Consider the following 21,574-nt stretch of genomic DNA (forward strand, 5'->3'; position numbering starts at 1 on the left):
CAGAAAGCAATGTTTGATGTGAAGTAATGAGAGCCTTAAAAAGATCAATAATGCAGGACACCATTGATTTTAATTCATTAATTTTTTTGAGTAATCACAGTGAAAAGATAAATAAAATCGTATTAAATATATTTGGGATCCAAAAGGTGCCCTACTCATAAAGTGATACATTTTTGTTAGTTTTTTTTAACTTTCAACACTTAAGTTACGAGGTCAACTTCAGATATATCTGTCGATTTTACGTTTGAACTATTATTTTATTTGTTTTATGCTCTTTTGTCAAAGAAAACGATGTATGGCAACCACACAATATATGCAATATTTTCCACATAAAACATTTTAAAGTGAAATATTTTAAACAATTGGAGCCTTGAATAGGTCAATAATAATTCATTATAACATAGATTTTTTTTTTTTTTGAGCAATGGCAAAAAAGAAAAAGAAAGATAGACAAAAGAAAAAAAAACAGCCTCATGGCAGCTTTGTGTCAACGTTGCAACTTTTTCTACGGTAGTTAGATTTCACCTCATTCCACTTTTTTTAATGTTTTTTTTTATTTTTGCAATAGCATTTCCAGAATGTGTGGCGGGCCAGTAAACTATTAGCTGCGGCCCGCAAATGGCACCCGGGCCGCACTTTGGACACCCCTGGTTTACATCATCGCTTCACTACTTCACTTTCAAGCGAGCTTAGCTGTGCTGGCCGCAAAAGACTCAACTCAATGAAGGAATAAATGTAAGTGTGGCTTTGTGAACTTCATATGCCCTTCATATGGCGAGGTGGTACCTGTTCGAGGGACGTGTCCGCCAGTTACAGCTGAGTAACAACGTAACGTTTAATGCCGTGGATACGTTTGCAAGCGTTAGCCTTAGTTGACTAACCAGCCCAGTTTGCAGTAGACCTAAATGGACGACGAACTGCAGTGAGTCGGTTATGACGCATAACAGATTTAGCCCATTGGGTAGTCCTGCACTCCAGTGTACCGGTCACCACACTTTACTAATAAGTGACACGAGGGCTGCACGATTATGGCCAAAATAATAATCACGATTATTTTCATCAATATTAAAATCACGATTATTTACTGTTAATTAAAACATATTGTATTGCACTTTCTATTTTAAACAAACAATATGTAAACTGGGATTTCATTTCAAAATGAAACTATAAAAATAATTTATGATACTATAATATAAATAAACAAAAGACAAAGGGCTAACTATAATAAATATGCCATTGTGGAGTGCGATCATAAAGTGCAAACCAGTGAAAAAATAAGATTATGCACAAAATGCACTTACAAAAGGAACACATTTATTGTACTGCTCACAGTATATGTAGGACATATGTCTTTGGCCATTAAAACGTTATTACGTCCGTTATTTTGGCGTGTCTTTGAGAGGTGGATGGATATAGGATCCCTCAGTGCACTGTTGATGTTACAGCCATCTGTATTGTAGGCACCCCCGCTTTTGTAGCTGTTAGTCGGGACTTTGCGCCGCTGCTGTTAAAGCAGTACATCAGGGAAATTGACATAAATGTAAGTGAAATGTTGTGAGGAGAAGGAACATTTGTTTGGGAAAATAATGTGTTCAGGACCGCTTCATTCATCACCGACACTCTCAACCGCCTGGCCATTCCTAAACTAAACAGTGTCAACACAGCAATTTGAAACAGCGTCTAAACTACGACAGAAAAATCCATACACCCACAACACATCTCATCTGCTTGTGTTGTTGTGAACGACATCGTCAATGTTACATCAATGTACAAACAGGACAGCAGTCACAACTTAAAAGTCTCGCTCTCTTTTTTTTTTTTTTTTAACAGTCTCTAATGAGTCGCCTCATTACTCGTTAAGCTGAGAACAAGACCACAGCACACTTCTCCCCTTCAAGATATTAGCGCAGTACGCCACATCCAGTCTGACTGTGCTAACAAAATAAAGGTTTCAAAAATGTACCTTACTCAAACATTACGTATTTAAAGCACGTATTATTTTATTTAACCAAGAAGGTCATATTGATTTGAAAAAAAAAAAAAAAATTCCAAAAGAGTCCTGGTCAAGAGGCAGCAAAAGATACAATTACGTAATTACATACGTGTGAAAAACATTAAGAAAAACAGTTAAAAAAAATGTTAAACTTAATTTTTTAAACTTACTGCTACATTTATACAATTATTATAATAATCTCGCCACACCTAGTGTGTGTGTGACAATCATTGGTACTTTAACTTTTTAACTTTAACTTTATTATGCTTTGAATTAAAATACTGGACAAAACTGTCCAAACTTGTATTGCAGCATTAAATGTGCGAATTTTTGCATTTAATTAACAACATTTAATTGAATGTTACTTTGCACTAAAAGCACAAATGGTAAAATAATTGTATAAGGTAAAAAACAAAATTAAGAACAATTACAATGTAAAAAGTGAATTGTATTGTTTTGTATATTGCTATTGTTGTTTAAATGTATTGTTAATGTTATTATTAACATTTTACTTGTAGTGGTTTATTTGTTACTATTTTATATATGGTTGTTAACTATATTTAAAGTTAAGTTTTGGTGATACAATAAATACTCCCCCGAGACATCATGGGCTCAAGGGCCCTGAGCCCATGTGGTGATATCCTTTACACACTTATGTCGCTTGTTGATGCAGTACAGCCAGAGGGATCGAAGGTCACGGGCTTAGCTGCTTACGTGCAGTGATTTCTCCAGATTCTCTGAACCCTTTGATGATATTACGGACCGTAGATGGTGAAATCCCTAAATTGCTTGCAATAGCTGGTTGAGAAATGTTTTTCTTAAACTGTTCAACAATTAGCTCACGCATTTGTTGACAACATGGTGACCCTCACCCCATCCTTGTTTGTGAATGACTGAGCATTTCATGGAATCTACTTTTATACCCAATCATGGCACCCACCTGTTCCCAATTTGCCTGTTCACCTGTGGGATGTTCCCAATAAGTGTTTGATGAGCATTCCTCAACTTTATCAGTATTTATTTCCACCTTTCCCAACTTCTTTGTCACGTGTTGCTGGCATCAAGTTCTAAAGTTAATGATTATTTGCAAAAAAAAATGTTTATCAGTTTGAACATCAAATATGTTGTCTTTGTAGCATATTCAACTGAATATGGGTTGAAAATTATTTGCAAATCATTGTATTCCCTTTATATTTACATCTAACACAATTTCCCAACTCATATGGAAACGGGGTTTGTAGTATATGTAGAATATATTAATATGATTTATATATTATATATTATACATAATATATTATATATATTATATTATTTATAATTATTCTTGTCTATTGTGAGCGAACTGTGGTGCTGAATTTCCCCCAGGGATCAATAAAGTACTTTCTATTCTATTCTATTCTATTCTAAATTGTGAGTGATTGATTGGGGATAGGTGGATTGGCAACACTAAATTGGCCCTATGTGTGAATGTGAATGTTGTCTGTCTATCTGTGTTGGCACTGCAATAAGGTGGCAACTTGTCCAGGGTGTACACCGCCTTCCGCCCCATTGTAGCTGAGATAAGCTCCAGCACCCCCGTGGCCTCGAAAGGGATAAGCGGTAGGAAATGGATGGATGGATGGATGATTGATTGATGCTGTGGATAATTTGGCGACACACAGAAGTGGTTGTTTGAGCTTTGCCAACATCTGATTTTACCAATGTAAAAGACTGAGGCAAGTATACAAAATTCACTTTTTTGACAATACATTTAATGCTTCATATTCATATCCATATTTCTGAAGACGCTTATTAATTTATCTAGGTGATCATTTATGCTGCACATGTAATGCCTCAGTCATATTTGTGAGGACGTTTATTAATTTATCTAGGCAATCATTTATGCCGCACATTTATTGCCTCAAATTTATTTTTGTGAGGACGTCTATTAAAATTATCTAGGAGACCATTTTGACACTTACTGCTGTCACAATGTGTTCTTGTGACTCCGGCACAGCTTGGTCAGTCGGGCATACAGTTGCAGCAGCCGGTGGTTGCGGCACATTAAGGGCACCGGGGACGGTGGAGGAATAGGCCGACTTTGCGCCACGTGGCTTCTACCGCAAGTAGCTCTTCTGGGTTGTAATAATTAATTGGGTAATCAAACAAGAGTCAAAGTCTTTTGTATCCCTTACAATATGCTGGCAAGATTTCAAACCAAATTTTTAAAAATGTTCACATAAAACTCATCTGGCTGTGAGCAGGCTATATGAACACATGTTGTTGTAAATTTCACAAATTATGTTTAACCTAGGGGTAATCAGAGTCAGCCCCATGTGCTGCTACCTTTTTTAAAGTCATTGCAGCAACTATCTTTTCAGACGGGAAGAGCGCTACTTTATTTATAGTCCCCTTGCCTGTTTTGGCCACATCCATCTTCTTCCTGATGTAGTCCTACTTATTTCTTAGTTGTACCTGTGTGCGGTTCTCTGACACTAATGACAGGCTCGCACACTTTATCCCAATCAACTCGCTTTCGTTTGCTGGAAACACCAGAGGACAACATGCCAAAAAGTATATTTTGGAGCGCCTTCACTTCAGCAAGAAGCACCTCCAACCCCTTGTTAGAGAATTCCTTTATTTTCGCCATCTTGCATCTTGCTCATTATCTTAGTTTTTCAGGTTGTTCAGAGTGTGGGATCTCAGGCGGATGGCTAATTTAAATACGACTTGTGTATTTAAATGGGGGCGTGGACAAGGAGTGGCCAGCCAATCCAACATGTGCGCTCAACTCCACGTTGATTTCGATGTACAAAAAAAAATGTACTTGGAAAAATATGTGCGCACACTCTATGACATTTGAATTTTTTGTACGTTTTCCGGATTTGAGCGTACACCGTTTATTAGTAAGAAATCCCCTTTAGTCTTAAAGGGGAACTGCACTTTTTTGGAATTATGCCTATTGTTCACAGTCATTATGAGAGACAACAACACAGGTCTTTTTTTTTCAGGATTTTAAAGGGGAACATTATCACAATTTCAGAATGGTTAAAACCATTAAAAATCAGTTCCCAGTGGCTTATTATATTTTTCGAAGTTTTTTTCAAAATTTTACCCATCACGCAATATCCCTAAAAAAAGCTTCAAAGTGCCTGATTTTAACCACCCGTCCATTTTCCTGTGACGTCACGTAGTGAAGCCAACACAAACAAACATGGCGGAAAGAACAGCAAGCTATAGCGACATTAGCTCGGATTCAGACTCGGATTTCAGCGGCTTAAGCGATTCAACAGATTACGAATGTATTGAAACGGATGGTTGTAGTGTGGAGGCAGGTAGCGAAAACGAAATTGAAGAAGAAACTGAAGCTATTGAGCCATATCGGTTTGAACCGAATGCAAGCGAAACCGATGAAAACGACACGACAGCCAGCGACACAGGAGAAAGCGAGGACAAATTCGGCGATCGCCTTCTAACCAACGATTGGTATGTGTTTGTTTGGCATTAAAGGAAACTAACAACAATGAACTAGGTTTACAGCATATGAAATACATTTGGCAACAACATGCACTTTGAGAGTGCAGACAGCCCAATTTTCATCAATTAATATATTCTGGAGACATACCCTCATCCGCGCTCTTTTCCTGAAAGCTGATCTGTCCAGTTTTGGAGTTGATGTCAGCAGGCCAGGGAAGCTAGGGTCCATAGGGGGTTTAGCTCGCTCGTCTGCGGGAACAAACTGCCGCCATTGCTTGCCGTGCTACCAAGGTTTTTTGTCCCTGAATTGCTCACACACTACGGCAGATTCAATGGGGGTCTGGCGGCAGATTTCTTTAACTTAAACGTTGGAAATGCATCTGCTTTGAGTGTCGCAGGATATCCACACATTCTTGCCATCTCTGTCGTAGCATAGCTTTTGTCGGTAAAGTGTGCGGAACAAACGTCCAATTTCTTGCCACTTTCGCATCTTTGGGCCACTGGTGCAACTTGAATCCGTCCCTGTTCGTGGTGTTACACCCTCCGACAACACACCGACGAGGCATGATGTCTCCAAGGTACGGAAAACAGTCGAAAAAATGGAAAATAACAGAGCTGATTTGACTCAGTGTTTGAGAAAATGGCGGATTGCTTCCCGATGTGACGCCACGTTGTGACGTCATCGCTCCGAGAGCGAATATTAGAAAGGCGTTTAATTGGCCAAAATTCACCCATTTAGAGTTCGGAAATCGGTTAAAAAAATATATGGTCTTTTTTCTGCAACATCAAAGTATATATTGACGCTTACATAGGTCTGGTGATAATGTTCCCCTTTAAAAATGATAAAAAACGCTTGCTAGATGCGACTAATAGGAGTCACCGTTGTAGCCTTCAAAGCTCTCTAAAACAACTTCAATACACACTGCAAATCTATGTATAATGTAGTAACAGACACGATCATAACAATATGTAATATGTACAATATTTACCGTATTTTGGGCATTTTATGCACAGCCGGAACTAATTCTTCGGCGCATTTATTTACGTTTCCATAGCAACCCACTTCCGACTTCCTGCAACAAATGTGTTCCTACTCCCGGAATCAAACGCAAGTGTGTTTTCTAATCATGGCAGACTTGGTAGTAGACAACGAAGACGACTATTTTTGGACAAATGAGGATTCACAACCTTATCTTTTCGAAAATAAATATACGGAGGCTGAACTGCTGCTTAGAGAAGCGAGCACAAAGAAGAGGTTGAAACGTTGGAGCAGATGGAAGCCGAGAGAGTGTGACATGATCACGCTGGAAATCTGAAATGGATGAAATGGATTAATGAACCAAATCACCTGAAAACATCCCCGACCAGCTGGACCAAACGGACAACTGTCCCTCGAGTAAGTCACTGTACTAATGATTATGATACATGCAGCACATCTCCGTACACTACAGTGTCGAGCTGGCTGTGTACAAACCAAACATTAATTGTGGGCTGATACTTTACAGATACTATAATATAATTGTTCATCTTTTTCAGTTAGTACAAACTGGTGTTCCATCGCAGTGTTGTGCAGAGAAAGCTCCAGGGGGCTGGACTTCTACCTTCACTATTAGCTTTATTTTATATATTACATAGTACCAGTACAGTAGACATTTGATGTGGTATTATTTACTTTGAGTTTTACATCGGTTATTATTATTACTGTTTACCATTACATCCCTGGTTTACAGTGGTCCAAGCTCCCCCATACAACAGGAGCACTATATTGTTGCTGCAATATGTTTGTCTCCCAAGTTTAAAATTGAATTTGGGGGTCGATATGCTGTCATTCAAGGGCCGGATTTGGATCCTCGGCCACCTTTTGAATACCAGTTAGCATTTCCCCGTACATGCAATTGATTGTGGCGCACCGCCACAACAGAATAAAAGCCACCACACCTAAAAAAATGTGGGTTTTTTTGTGTGAAAAAAAACTTAAGAAATTCATACAATAAATGACTTAAGTTTGACTATATATTGTATATACACAGTGATGTGAATAAGTTTTCAGTGTAGTGAGTCCCCTGGAACCCACAGGTGGAGAGTTGAGTGGGTCCCTGGGAAATTCAATGGGTGTTATATTATATTTGGGTATGATATGGTTGCAATAAACAGATATATTAATGTATTTTCAAAATGTAGCTGACATTAAACAAATAAAATTCCAAATTTTAAAAGTTTATTCCAAAACAACTGTCACAGTGGAATGACATATGACATTCGAAACAAACAGCATTTTTGTAGTAACATAAATAGCGCAAAAGTAAATTACAAAAATTTTTATTAAAAAAAGGCATCTCTGTAGTCTGGAGTTCCAAAATAAAATTTCAATGAATGTGCCGATTTTAACAAATGAACAAAACATTATCATCACCATGACAGTCAAAAAATCTTCTCATCTGAACAGTAACTAGATCAAATGAACTGAGTCAGTCACTTTGAAACTTTTAGTGTATTCAGCTACTGTATTAGCACAAAAATGAAACATAACTAACACAGTGGAAAGTATTTTGAGAAAATGGTGGCTGCCATTCAATATAGTTTTCATCCCTACTACTGGACTATATTTTATTTATTTCATTACAGCACATCCCCTCAACGTTAAAACATAATCAACATCAAAGAGCACCGAGCAGTGGAAACGTGGGATTTATTTATTATGAAGTTTGTATTTTTAATTCTCGACAAAAATCTGCACTGACAAGCTAGCTATTTTTGTAGCTCCTAAATTAGCATGTCGCGATAATTTGTACAGGGATCACGTCTGCGCAGAGTAGATGCGCAGAGGGTTGAAATAGCGCTTGTCCAGTCTGCTAACAACAAGGTTTTTTTTGCCAGTTACTGTGATTAAACTCGTGTTGTTTAATATACACAATCATGGGAAAAATTAGGTGCATTCCCTGGACGCATGGACAGTGAGTTTAGTGCGTCCTTTTATTAATGTTGATATATACTGTATATATATATATATATATATATATATATATATATATATATATATATATATATATATATATATATATATATATATATATATATATATATATATATATCTTAATTAGATTATCCAAAAAATAGTGCTCGATACCGTGGTAGAGCGCAATATATGTATGTGTGGGGAAAAAAAAAAGTAGTCTTGTGATTTTTTTCCCACACAGGCCTTGCTGGCCCTGACGGCACATCACTAATATATATATATATATATATATATATATATATATATATATATATATATATATATATACAGTGTTGGGTTAGTTACTGAAAAACAGTAACTAGTTACAGTTACTAGTTACTTTATTTCAAAAGTAACTCAGTTACTAACTCAGTTACTTACACCAAAAAGTAATGCGTTACTGTGAAAAGTAACTATTTAGTTACTTCTTCTACTTTTTTTTTTTAAAGCTCCCATTAATGCCCTTTTAGCCTTCATTTCAGTACTGTTATTGCACTGGAGAATAATACAATCTGTTGATCAACTTGACATACATTTGCATCACTGAACTCTGCTAAGCAATGTGCTCTACATACAACACACAAAGACAAAGATATGTTTCAAAGGGCCAATTTATTTCAGGCCAGAACAAATTGACAAAACTATTTTAAATAGCTGCAACATAGCATACATAAGTAACAAACAGCATAATAACACTAACACTAACACTAACACTAACCACGTTAAACCCAGATTCCGAACTAATAAAGGTCTTAACTCATTCTCTTTCTATGCCACTTCAATATGGAATGCACTCCCAACAGGTGTAAAAGAAAGGGCATCTCTATCCTCCTTCAAAACCGCACTAAAAGAACACCTCCAGGCAACTACAACCCTAAACTAACACCCTCCCTTCCACATAATACCTCTTCGGATTGTAAATAATCAAATGTAGACACTTTTTCTTATACTTTCTGATCTCTCTCTCTGTGTCCACTACTTGCTGTACATATCCTACCAAGTCAGTCCTACACTGTGACGATAATGATGATGCAATTGTTGATGACTGAAGTGTTGATACCAACCAAACCTAACCCCCCCCCCCCTCCATATCCCACACCCCGGATTGTAAATAATGTAAATAATTCAATGTATATACCCTGATGATTATCTTGTGTGATGACTGTATTATGATGTTAGTATATATTTGATAGTATATATCTGTATCTGGACCCCGACTTAAACAAGTTAAAAAACTTATTTGGGTGTTACCATTTAGTGGTCAATTGTACGGAATATGTCCTGTACTGTGCAATCTACTAATAAAAGTTTCAATCAATCAATCAATCAATCAACAACATAGCTGTAAAGCTGGCTTCACCCAAGGAAGGCACACGTGACATACACAGAGCCTAACCAGGCAGATTTGAATTGTTGTTTTGGGCAGTAGACGGGATCTTTGATCCAAGACACAACTTACATTTAACTAAATTGTGCTCGACAAAAGAAAAGAAGTGAGAATATCTCATACTTGCCAACCCTCCCGAATTTCACTGCCTCTCCCTGGGACAACCATTCTCCAAATTTCTGCCGATTTCCAGCCGGACTTAAGGCACGCCCCCTCCCGGTCTGTGCGGATCTGAGTGGGGACAGCCTGTCGTCACGTCCGCTTGGCCAACCAAAAAGTAACCACAGAACACTATACCGTATAGTCGTATAGTGTTCTGTGGTTACTTTTTTGTTGGCCAACGGTTGTATTGCGCACCCCTTCCCCCCCCTCCCCTCCCCTTCCCACACTCAGACACACAGTCACACGCACACACACAGAGCGCAGAGGAAGAATCAGAAGCACGTCTCTGCTTCGCTGGAATAAAACACACTCAGATCCTCAGTTTCTAGCCGATACTACATAAAAAATAACGTAAAATAACGCAGTAACGCATCATGTAGTAACTGTAACTGAGTTACTGACTATAAAAAAATAACGCGTTAGATTACTAGTTACCGCCAAAACTAACGGCGTTACAGTAACGCGTTACTTTGTAACGCGTTAGTCCCAAAACTGTATATATATATATATATTAGTGATGTGCCGTCAGGGCCAGCAAGGCCTTCTCTGCTGGCCTAACATAACCAAAATCATGATCATAATTAAAGATAAAAGTATTTTTTTATTTACTTTCCTTAAATATCTATTCATATTCTCTTCATGTCATGTTATGCTCCTTCCAGCGCTGTTGTTTTTAGGTAATAGAGTTTTTATCCAATCAGAATTCAGCTAGCTTATGTCGCCATGCTGTACCAAATCTGCCCGAGGCCTTCAGAATCAACAATGCGGGCGTCTGTGCACTGTCAGAGAACGGACACAAACATTTGACAGACAGTTGCGATAGCCAATCAGATCACAAGTTATTGTCAGTAAGGCCTTCTAGCTGGCCTAAGGCATATATACAGTATAGTGATGTTACGAGCTAGGTAACATAAAAACTCCATTACCCAGCATGCCACAGTAGTGAAGTACATGTGCAGTAGCCCTGTTTAGGTTGTTGAATGTAGCCATGTTATTGATGAGCACGCTGTGGAGTAAACTTTAAGAAGTCAGCCAACACGCCTCGTCTGCATCTTTTATGATTAGACAAGACAACACATATATTTGCAAGGCCATTTTCAAGAAGGATATTTAAAAATAAACTACATCTTATGAGACCATGTCGGCCAACCCCGGAAACTAGCTCAGCTGTCTTGGCAATGAAATGGAGAAATGACCGCCACACAACGAGCGGCACCACTGGTTTATACGGCGTTGAGTGGGTTCTACAAATTGTGAGTTCATATATTGTATTTCTTTATTTTTTCACGTTTAATGTTTTTGGCAATTTTAATTTTGACAGCACCACATAAGATCCATCCATCCATTCATTCATTTTCTACCGCTTGTCCCGTTCGGGGTCGCAGGGGGTGCTGAAGCCTATCTCAGCTGCATTCGGGCGGAAGGCGGTGTACACCCTGGACAAGTCGCCACCTCATCACAGACCACATAAGATATGCGGGTTTATTGATTTTTAAATGCGCCGGAAAATAACCCGTTTTGTACACTGTTGATGTGGTTCAATTCCCAGTAAATGTGTTTCTGTATAGTATTTCTCCAGCAATGGTCATGTGGTGACATAAATGATGGTATTTTGAGAGGTAATCATTGAAGTCAGACATCATTGAAGGCCTAGGTGGGAAACGCACGGCCCGCCACTGATTATATATATATATATATATATATATATATATATATATATATACAGTACATATACATACATACAGGTATAAATATAAACAGTATATATATAAAAACAAATGTTCAAATGTTTTACTGAACTGCAAGCTATTGATTTGCTCAAAACTTGGTGACAGTAAGTATAGCAAGAATTAAGTGCACATTTTGAAAGTCTCTGCAATAATATAGCAAACTATTTACAGGTGTACAGTATATCAATAGATAATGTAATAAAGACATGCATAAACAACATTAAATAGTGCACAATTTACATCTACATTTACTCTTCCTTAGTTCGACCAGTTGTTTAAACAAATGTAAGCCATTTTTCATTTTGTTGCCACAGTTGGACCGGACATGACGATTGTCAACAAAGAATGTGCCTCTCAATTCCCTTGTTAATGTCTGTCCCTTCTGCTGGACTTCATCCAATTACAAACCCTCAGTTACACAAACGAGCTTATTTACTTTTTCAGGTGACAGCGCTGAGCTCCTTTTGTACAAACTAGTTTGAACAACGTTACTTGGCAATAACAACGACATCTTGCAGCACTTGGTCTTCACAGATGTCCTACGTGTGGTGGCTGTCCATTTCGAAAAGGCGTTGTTTGGTTTATCTGTGGTAAATGCGGATAAACTCAGCCAGTATAGTTGGTTGTGCTCTGTTTGCTGTCCATGTAGCATTCATGCTAGCAACGCCATCCTCACGTTCATGTTTTGCTTTAAGATGCTATTTTAAACTTAATGTCACCCGATGATAAGAAAGTTTGTCGCTGCAAGACTAATCACCTCAGTTTTAGCTAAAGTTCTGTCAGAGTTTGTTTTAAAGGCGCAGAGCACATCGCTCTAACAATCATCACACTGGCATGTGATGTGATCACTGCATGTGCAATGCGTGTGCCTTCCGGCGGTTAAAACAAACATTGTGATTAATAGTCATTGTGATTAATAGTCATTTGAGTTAACGTTGACACCCCCTAATATACATATACATATAATAATAATTTACATGTAGGGGTGTAACGGTACACAAAAATTTCGGTTTGGTACTACCTCGGTTTAGAGGTCACGGTTCGATTAATTTTCGGTACAGTAAGAAAACAACAAAATATAAATTCTTTGGTTATTTATTTACCAAATTTGTAAACAATGGCATAACATACATATTAGGAGTGTGGGAAAAAATCGATTTGAATTCAAATCGCGATTCTCACGTTATACGATTCAGTATCGATTCTCATTTTTCAAAAATCTATTTTTTATTTATTTATTTATTTTTATTAACCAATCCAACAAAATAATACAAATCAATACCATAACAATGCAATCCAATTCCAAAACCAAACCAGCAACACTTAGAACAGCAATAAACAGAGCAATTGAGAGGAGACACAAACACAACACAGAACAAACCAAAAGTAGTGAAACACAAATTAATATTATCAACAACAGTATCAATATTAGTAACAATTTCAACATAGCAGTGATTAAAAATCCCTCATTGACATTATCATTCGACATTTATTTAAAAAAAAAATTACATAAGTCTTTTAATTTTCTGCAGCTCCAGACAGATTACTTTTTTTTATTTGTGGTCCAATATGGCTCTTTCAACATTTTGGGTTGCCGACTCCTGGTATAGTGTAACCTGTGTTACATTTTACAATAAGCAGCAAAGATTGAAAAATAGAGCAAAACGATACAAGAAAAATGTCAACATACTAATAACTAATACCACAGATTTGTTTTTGAATACATTTATCACTTTTTTTAGCCTTTTGAAAGAAAATATATGCATCTTTGCCGATTATGCCAAATGTTATAATAATGTTGTATAGGCCACGCCCATAGCCATGCCCCCACCACCACAAGTATATTGGCAGTCTGGGGTTAACCCTGGCCCCCCGGCCTTGGATTCCGCAATCGTTAAAACATTTTTGAATTGTGACGCATCCAAGAATGTATGTACAGTGTTTCCCACAGGACAGGCATCTATTTGTGGTGGTGTGGTCGGGGGGTGGGGGGTGGCGGCGGCAGCGGCAATGACCAAGAAGAACGCGGAGTTGGAATATAACTACAACACTTTATGTACATATTTATATACAGATTTGAACAATAAATATATCTTATAAAATATAAAAGCTAAAATGTCTCTTAAAGCTCTGCCCCTTTAATTAGTGCATACTAAATAATTTAACTTTAGCCTACTACTACAACCATATTATTTACCAGCAACATAAAGTGAAACAGAGGCAGAGGTGTCCTGCCACAGTCAGTCAACCTCCTCCTCCTCCTCCTCCTCCTCCTCCTCCTCCTCCTCCTCCTCCTCCTCCTCCTCCTGCTGCTGCTGCTGAACAGGTCGCACCTGTGGTCCGGACTGTAGGCCTACCTCCTCTCCAAGTCGAGCCCTTTTCGGCCGTTGAAAATATTTTTCTATACTCATCTGTGTGAAGGAGTGAACATCCAACATTAGAATTTATTACTAACGAGCAGAACCGCTCTATGTACAGTGCCGTCTAACCTTAAGCGGCAGCAGCTCAACACATGCAGGGTTCAACGTTAAGGTTTTTTTCTACTTGCCCGACTTCTCAAATCTACTTGCCCCAATATTTTTACTTGTCCTGCCTAGGTTTTTTTCTGGCTGTGTAGTGCTCATGGCTTATATCTTACTAAAATCCTTCCTGTTGACTATTTACAACACTACACAGTATTTATTATTATTATTATTATTATTATTATCTATAATTACATTTAAATGGCATTGCATACATGTACAATTAAATGCTATTTCACATTAGCTGAGATAGGCTCCAGCGCCCCCCGCGACCCCAAAGGGAATAAGCGGTAGAAAATGGATGGATGGATGGATGACCAGTAGCAGTTACACCCATCTGAACAGGTCAGCCACCTGTTTAAAGCCCGATCACAGTTGAAATCTTGAAATGAAGGGCCTTTAATGGCCAAAACATTAACCTGGACAACATTTTAACAGCTGGTTGTCTCAGATTTTATTCTTTTCATTGCATTCACATGCTGCAGTGGACAGTGGACAATTTAGCTTCAGTATTAATGCAGTATCTGAAGCACCGTCTCCACGTGTGTTTATTGACAACAGGGTTATAACCTAGACACGTTAGCTCGTCGGTCTGGTAACAGGTGACTGTTACTGCGTGCGTCTGCCCCGGCCCCCGAGTCAAACAGCGGCGGTGTTAATAAAGCAGCGTCAGGCTGCTCACCGTCAGTGAAACGCTCGGTGAAATCGCGAATTAACGTTAAATATATGACGAGCCGCGAGCGATGCAGCTATAACCTATCTCACCTGGTAGAGCACCCGCTGCGGCGACCCAGTTCGATCCCACCTGACAGTCGCTTTGCTCCGCGTCAATACCCCCTCCCCCGTCTCTCTCCAGCTGTCCTTTCAAAATAAATGCATTCAAATCCCGAAAATAAAAATTAAGAAAATCCGAGTCGGTGCTGCACACTGCACAAGTTCGGACCACTTTTGAACTTGTTTGCCAAGACGTCTTACCCTTGTATTCTGATCCGGCGGTCCATTCTTCTTTTACTTCGTCGTCGTTGTTTTCTTCTTCTTCTTCTGGCCCACCAGGTGAATTAAGTGCTATTGGCGGAGTTACAATGCATAGTAGGCTACCGCCACCTACTGCACCGGAATTGTAACTACAAGCTACATTCACAGACAGAGTCCCATTGCTTTTATGAGCGGTCGAGCGAGTCAAAAGCCGAAAAATCTATTTGTGGCGGACGTAATTCTTTCGTGGCGGGCCGCCACAAATAAATGAATGTGTGGGAAACAGTGATGTATCGGAACACCCCCGATTGTACACTTGTAAAGGATGCCAGCTAGTGTGGCTGTACGATAGTACTTTGTGCGAACCTCCCTAATAGATGCTCCGGACGATGAATTGGCAGCCCAAGGATTTTAGTTCATTTGCCAATGCTGCACAACTTAACTCTCCATCAATGACTGAGCGGGACAACCACTGTTGCAAGCTCACGTTCACACCGACTGAGAATCATTATCTAGTCCATCTGTGCCCGCCATCTTCAAGACCTCTTCCTAAAGTGTGTCGGCATATAAAAAAAAAACCTGTCTCAGCACCTGATTCCAGATGAGGCTACCAGGCTTGCAGACCTCCCGCCGCCTCACCGGGGAGGCTAACTGTGTTGATGAAGCAAAAATAGCATTTTCCTTCTCTATCTTGCCTGCCTGCACCTTCTCTGGCACGTCCAAGACCCCCTCTTGCTCCTCCTCCTCCTATTGTAAGCAGATCGACCAGATTCAAGGAGACACCCCCCCACCCCACTTACACACACACACACACACACACACACAAACACATCTCCTTCCTACCACCTTCCCAGCCTTGTCCCTCCTCTCCCCTCCCTTGCACAAGGTCGGACCGGCGTGGACCAACTCTGGGAGGACTCGGTGTGTGCCGTGGTGGAGGAGGCCGGGCGCGCGTGTGTGTGTGTGTGACTATTCCTACAGTGGCCATTTTAACCGGACAGCCACTACATTGGCGCTAAAAGCCCCGGCAAAAACAAAGTCATTCATCAAGCCACTTCAGATGTCATCCAGGATGCAAAAAGAATCAGGCATGCTGCAGGATAAACGCAGGTTGCACTTATGTTGTACTGAAAGGCGGATGATGTGAAAGGAGGAGAGGACACCGCGCAGGCCATGCGTGCGTGCGTGCGTGCGTGCGTGCATGCGTGTGTGTGTGTATGTGTGCGTGTGTGTGTGTGTGTGTGTGTGTGTGTGTGTGTGTGTGTGTGTGTGTGGGACCGCAATCAAACAGCGTAGGCTCCTTGTTACGTAACACTAACAGCCTGGCCTATGTGACTATCATAGTCCAATGCACACAACAGTTCACCTTCTCCTATATTCCAATTGATTAGCATCCTGGCAGCCATTTATTGACATGGCTATGCATTCCTCAGCATCATTCAGGTGATGCAATTCGGTCATGATTAAAGCTCCACCAGGAAGGACATATGTGTTATTAAAACATACACTATTTTATCCCTGGTAAGTGTCATCAATGAACACTGTGGCGCAGCCCCAAAATATGAGCACATACCCACACATATGTATGTATACGTATAGCATGTGTATGTATGTATTTGTAGTATATACATATAGCCTGTGTCTGTGTGTGTTGTTGTTGTTGTTATAGCCTCCAGTGGAAGACATGCACTGGTCGTGTCTCCTCTGCCACCAAACAGCAGCAGCAGCAGCAGCAGTAGAATGGCGGCCTCCAGCAAGAGACGCCAGCCCTGTCATTCAGTCCACTTTGACGGAGAACAACATCATGTGGGACGCGTGACAGGACAACATTTATCAAATATGTCGGCCTGTCCGCCCTTTGAGGAGATAGACGCGCGGCAGACTCACCGTGATCATCTCCTCATTCCGCCGGCCGACACGACCGCAGCGGACGAGTCGTTTCGGCGAAGTCGTCGGTGTGAGCGTCCTGGGTGGACGACCATTGGCGGGCTAGCTGTCCGAGGATGGTGCCGCTGAATTGGTCACTCGGTGCTTCTCCTCCTCTAGTCTTCTTGCTCCACTCCCTTGCATCTCCTCCCCCTGACCCTCTCGGGCTCCGAGCACCGCTGTCAAGAAGAGGCAGGAAAACTCATGTCACACTTCCCGGTGTCGCTTTCAAAATAAAAGTCCTACGACAAGCAGTGACGGTTGAGCTGAACTCTCCTGCCCCCCAAAGTAAACTGGTGGCAAATAGTTAAAAATTGACATATTTGCTAAGGATCCCTAAAAACCGCCAAGCACACTTGTCATAATCACTAGTATTGTAACTCGTATTATTGAAACTGTTATTATTTATTATTTTTTATTTTCCATTTTTTAGTATTGTATTTTATAAGTGTTATATTTGTATGTCTACTCTATCGTATTGTAAACCTGGAATTGGGTTGTAGTTGGGGTCGCACTATTTTATTTTATTATATTGATTGATTGATTGATTGAGCACATATATATATATATATATATATATATATATATATATATATATATATATATATATATATATATATATATATATGTGTGTATATATATATATATATATATATATATATATATATACTGTATATATATATACATATATATATGTATAAATATATATATATATGTATATGTCTTAATAAGGTTATCCAAAAAATAGTGCTCGATACCGTAGTAGAGCGCAATATATGTATGTGTGGGAAAAAAATCACAAGACTATTTCATCTCTACAGGCCTGTTTCATGAGGGGGGGTTCCCTCAATCATCAGGAGATTTTAATGGGAGCATTCACATACCATGGATTATATAGGGCACAGAGTGGGTGGGTACAGGCTGGTGTAGGGGCGTGGTGATTGGCTCATGTGTTACCTAGGAGGTGTTTCCGTCTGTGGCGGCATGCTGTTACAATTTCGCTGCGCTTGTTGAGGGATGACAGGTCTGGACGGTAAATAATAAACAGTTTTTCTTTCAAGCATAGGTTGCATCTTTTATTACCACTACTGTAAGGTGTGCTGGATGCAAGAATTTGCCATGTTATTGAATATTCAACATTATTGTCTCTTGAGGTCCCAAATGTGTTTGCTGAGTTCTGTGGTATTCCGCAGGTTTTGGTTCCTGAAAGAAGCCTTGTGATTGTTCCATCTGGTTTTGAACTCTCCTTCAGTTAATCCTACATATGTGTCGGATGTGTTAATGTCCTTGCGTGTTACCTTAGATTGGTAGACAACTGATGTTTGTAAGCACCCCCCGTTGAGAGGGCAATCAGGTTTCTTTCGACAGTTGCAACCTTTGTTGGTTTTGGAGCCGCTCTGTCCGGGGGCCGACGCCTCATTTGCAATTGTTTTGTTGTGGTTTGAGATGATTTGTCGTATATTGTTCATACAGCTGTAGCTCAATTTAATGTTGTTCTTGTTGAATACTTTTCTTAGGGTGTTGTCTTTGGGAAAGTGTTTGTCAATCAGATTGAGGAATGTGTGTCCAATGTTAGTTGAGACGTTTTTGCTGTATGGGGGGTTGTACCAGATGATGTCGTTTCGTTTTCTGTTCTTTTTCGGTTGGTTTCCTGGCGTGGGTTCATAGGTGAGGGTGAAATTGTATCTGCTTTCATCAAGGGCTTTTTGGTACGGGGGGGTTGCTTGGTCGAATTCAGCTTTGCTAGATGACAGCATCGATAGCCTTTTATTAATTCCGGTAGGTATTCTTTTCGTGGTGGTGGGTGGGTGGTTGCTGTCATGGTGCACGTATTGGAGTGTTGTGTTGGGTTTCGTGAATGGTTGGTAGCTGTTATTTCTCAGGTTGAAAGTGACGTCAAGGAAGTTGACGGTTTGCTTGTTGGCTTCAATCGTGATCCGTAGGCCGTTCTCTTTGAAAATTTGGCATATGCGCTTCTTGGTATTCTCGCTGCTCCTTGGCGAGGCGCGACACACTGCCAGTCCGTCATCACGGTAAATACCAAGGTTCAGATTGAGGCTGGCGAGCTGGGAGAGGAGGAAACTCCCAACGAGTTCACACGTTTCTGCTCCGTCAAAACTTCCCATAGTGACGTCAAATGTTGCATTGTTCTTTTTTTGCCATGGTGTACTGTTGTGGATGAGAATGGAGTTTTTTGCGTGGATGATGATGTTTCTTTCGTTGCCTGTGATTGAGTCGTAGTCTGAGGCGAAGTCTAGTGCTTGAGTCAGTAGGTCTTGCGTGATGGAAGGGTAAAATTCTTCGATATCAAAGGAGATAAAGTTGTGCTGTTGTTTGTCTTGGATGTTGTTGAACCATTTGATTACTGCTGCTGTATTTCTCCATTGGTTGAGTGGTGTTTTGTCCTTGATTTTTGTGTTGACTCTGTCCAGGATTATTTTGCTGATTTTTCCTATTTCAGATTTAGTTGGGTTTATTAGTCGGCATGTTGGGTTATTTGCGAAGTTGGGTTTGTGGTCCTTCAATGTGATGAAGGCTTCCTTGTTGGCTGTGGCGTCCACCCTGTCCTCAATGTCCAGTTCAGCCGCGATCCTTTTATTTTCCAGGTGGATGTTCTGTAAGGTGCTGGGTTGTGCTTTTTTGTATGATTTGGTGATGCTTCTGTCCAGTAAGGTGTGATGTTCTGGTATGTCCATTCTGTAGAAGTTTGTGGTTTTATCGGCAGCTATGATGAGGTTGTTTACTTTCTTGATGCGCTCCTTGTCATTTTTCAGCTTGGTGAGGAGTGGGTTGCGGATTGGCTTGAATTTGACTGATTGTATCATTTTGAGCATGTCGTTCTCAAAATCCTTTAGTTCCTCAACTGTGGGTGGGTTCTTGGTAGATTTGAATCCATAAGTTTTTTTTTGCGTTCCTTTTGTTTCAGGGTGGAGGAAAAAATGTGCTTTCCACTGCATCCTTCTTAGGAAGTGTTCCGTCTTTTCTATGAGCCTTAGCTTGTAGTCATTCTGCGCGGGTATGGGAATGTTCTTCGTGGAGTAGTCGATGTTGAATTTTTCCATTTCTGATCGTCGTACAGTGCTCAACAAATGTCAATTTGGAGCGGAGTATATGTCTTAATAAGGTTATCCAAAAAATAGTGCTCGATACCGTAGTAGAGCGCAATATATGTATGTGTGGGGAAAAAATCACAAGACTATTTCATCTCTACAGGCCTGTTTCATGAGGGGGGGTTCCCTCAATCATCAGGAGATTTTAATGGGAGCATTCACATACCATGGATTATATAGGGCACAGAGTGGGTGGGTACAGGCTGGTGTAGGGGCGTGGTGATTGGCTCATGTGTTACCTAGGAGGTGTTTCCGTCCTGATTGCCCTCTCAACGGGGGGTGCTTACAAACATCAGTTGTCTACCAATCTAAGGTAACACGCAAGGACATTAACACATCCGACACATATGTAGGATTAACTGAAGGAGAGTTCAAAACCAGATGGAACAATCACAAGGCTTCTTTCAGGAACCAAAACCTGCGGAATACCACAGAACTCAGCAAACACATTTGGGACCTCAAAGACAATAATGTTGAATATTCAATAACATGGCAAATTCTTGCATCAAGCACACCTTACAATAGTGGTAATAAAAGATGCAACCTATGCTTGAAAGAAAAACTGTTTATTATTTACCGTCCAGACCTGTCATCCCTCAACAAGCGCAGCGAAATTGTAACAGCATGCCGCCACAGACGGAAACACCTCCTAGGTAACACATGAGCCAATCACCACGCCCCTACACCAGCCTGTACCCACCCACTCTGTGCCCTATATAATCCATGGTATGTGAATGCTCCCATTAAAATCTCCTGATGATTGAGGGAACCCCCCCTCATGAAACAGGCCTGTAGAGATGAAATAGTCTTGTGATTTTTTTCCCACACATACATATATATGTATATATATATATATGTATAAATATATATATATATATATATATATATATATATATATATATATATATATATATATATATATATAGGATAATCAGGATAATCAGGATAATCTCCTGATGATTGAGGGAACCCCCTCATGAAACAGGCCTGTAGAGATGAAATAGTCTTGTGATATTTATTTTTTTCCCACACACACATATATATATATATATATATATATATACACACAGGTAAAAGCCAGTAAATTAGAATATTTTGAAAAACTTGATTTATTTCAGTAATTGCATTCAAAAGGTGTAACTTGTACATTATATTTATTCATTGCACACAGACTGATGCATTCAAATGTTTATTTCATTTAATTTTGATGATTTGAAGTGGCAACAAATGAAAATCCAAAATTCCGTGTGTCACAAAATTAGAATATTACTTAAGGCTAATACAAAAAAGGGATTTTTAGAAATGTTGGCCAACTGAA

General features: G+C 39.7%; 1 protein-coding gene across 1 annotated transcript in view; it reads right to left on the reverse strand.

Moving 5' to 3' along the window:
• LOC133618606 (adenylate cyclase type 6-like) overlaps positions 1-21,574 on the reverse strand; it is a 166,032-nt gene that overhangs the window by 141,427 nt on the left and 3,031 nt on the right. Inside the window, exon 2 of the mRNA XM_061979127.2 lies at positions 17,108-17,325. The gene's annotated coding sequence lies outside the window, so the exon portion shown is untranslated. The remainder of the gene's footprint in view (positions 1-17,107; positions 17,326-21,574) is intronic.

The sequence above is a fragment of the Nerophis lumbriciformis genome, linkage group LG01 (genome assembly GCF_033978685.3).
Source record: "Nerophis lumbriciformis linkage group LG01, RoL_Nlum_v2.1, whole genome shotgun sequence".
Lineage (NCBI taxonomy): Eukaryota > Metazoa > Chordata > Actinopteri > Syngnathiformes > Syngnathidae > Nerophis > Nerophis lumbriciformis.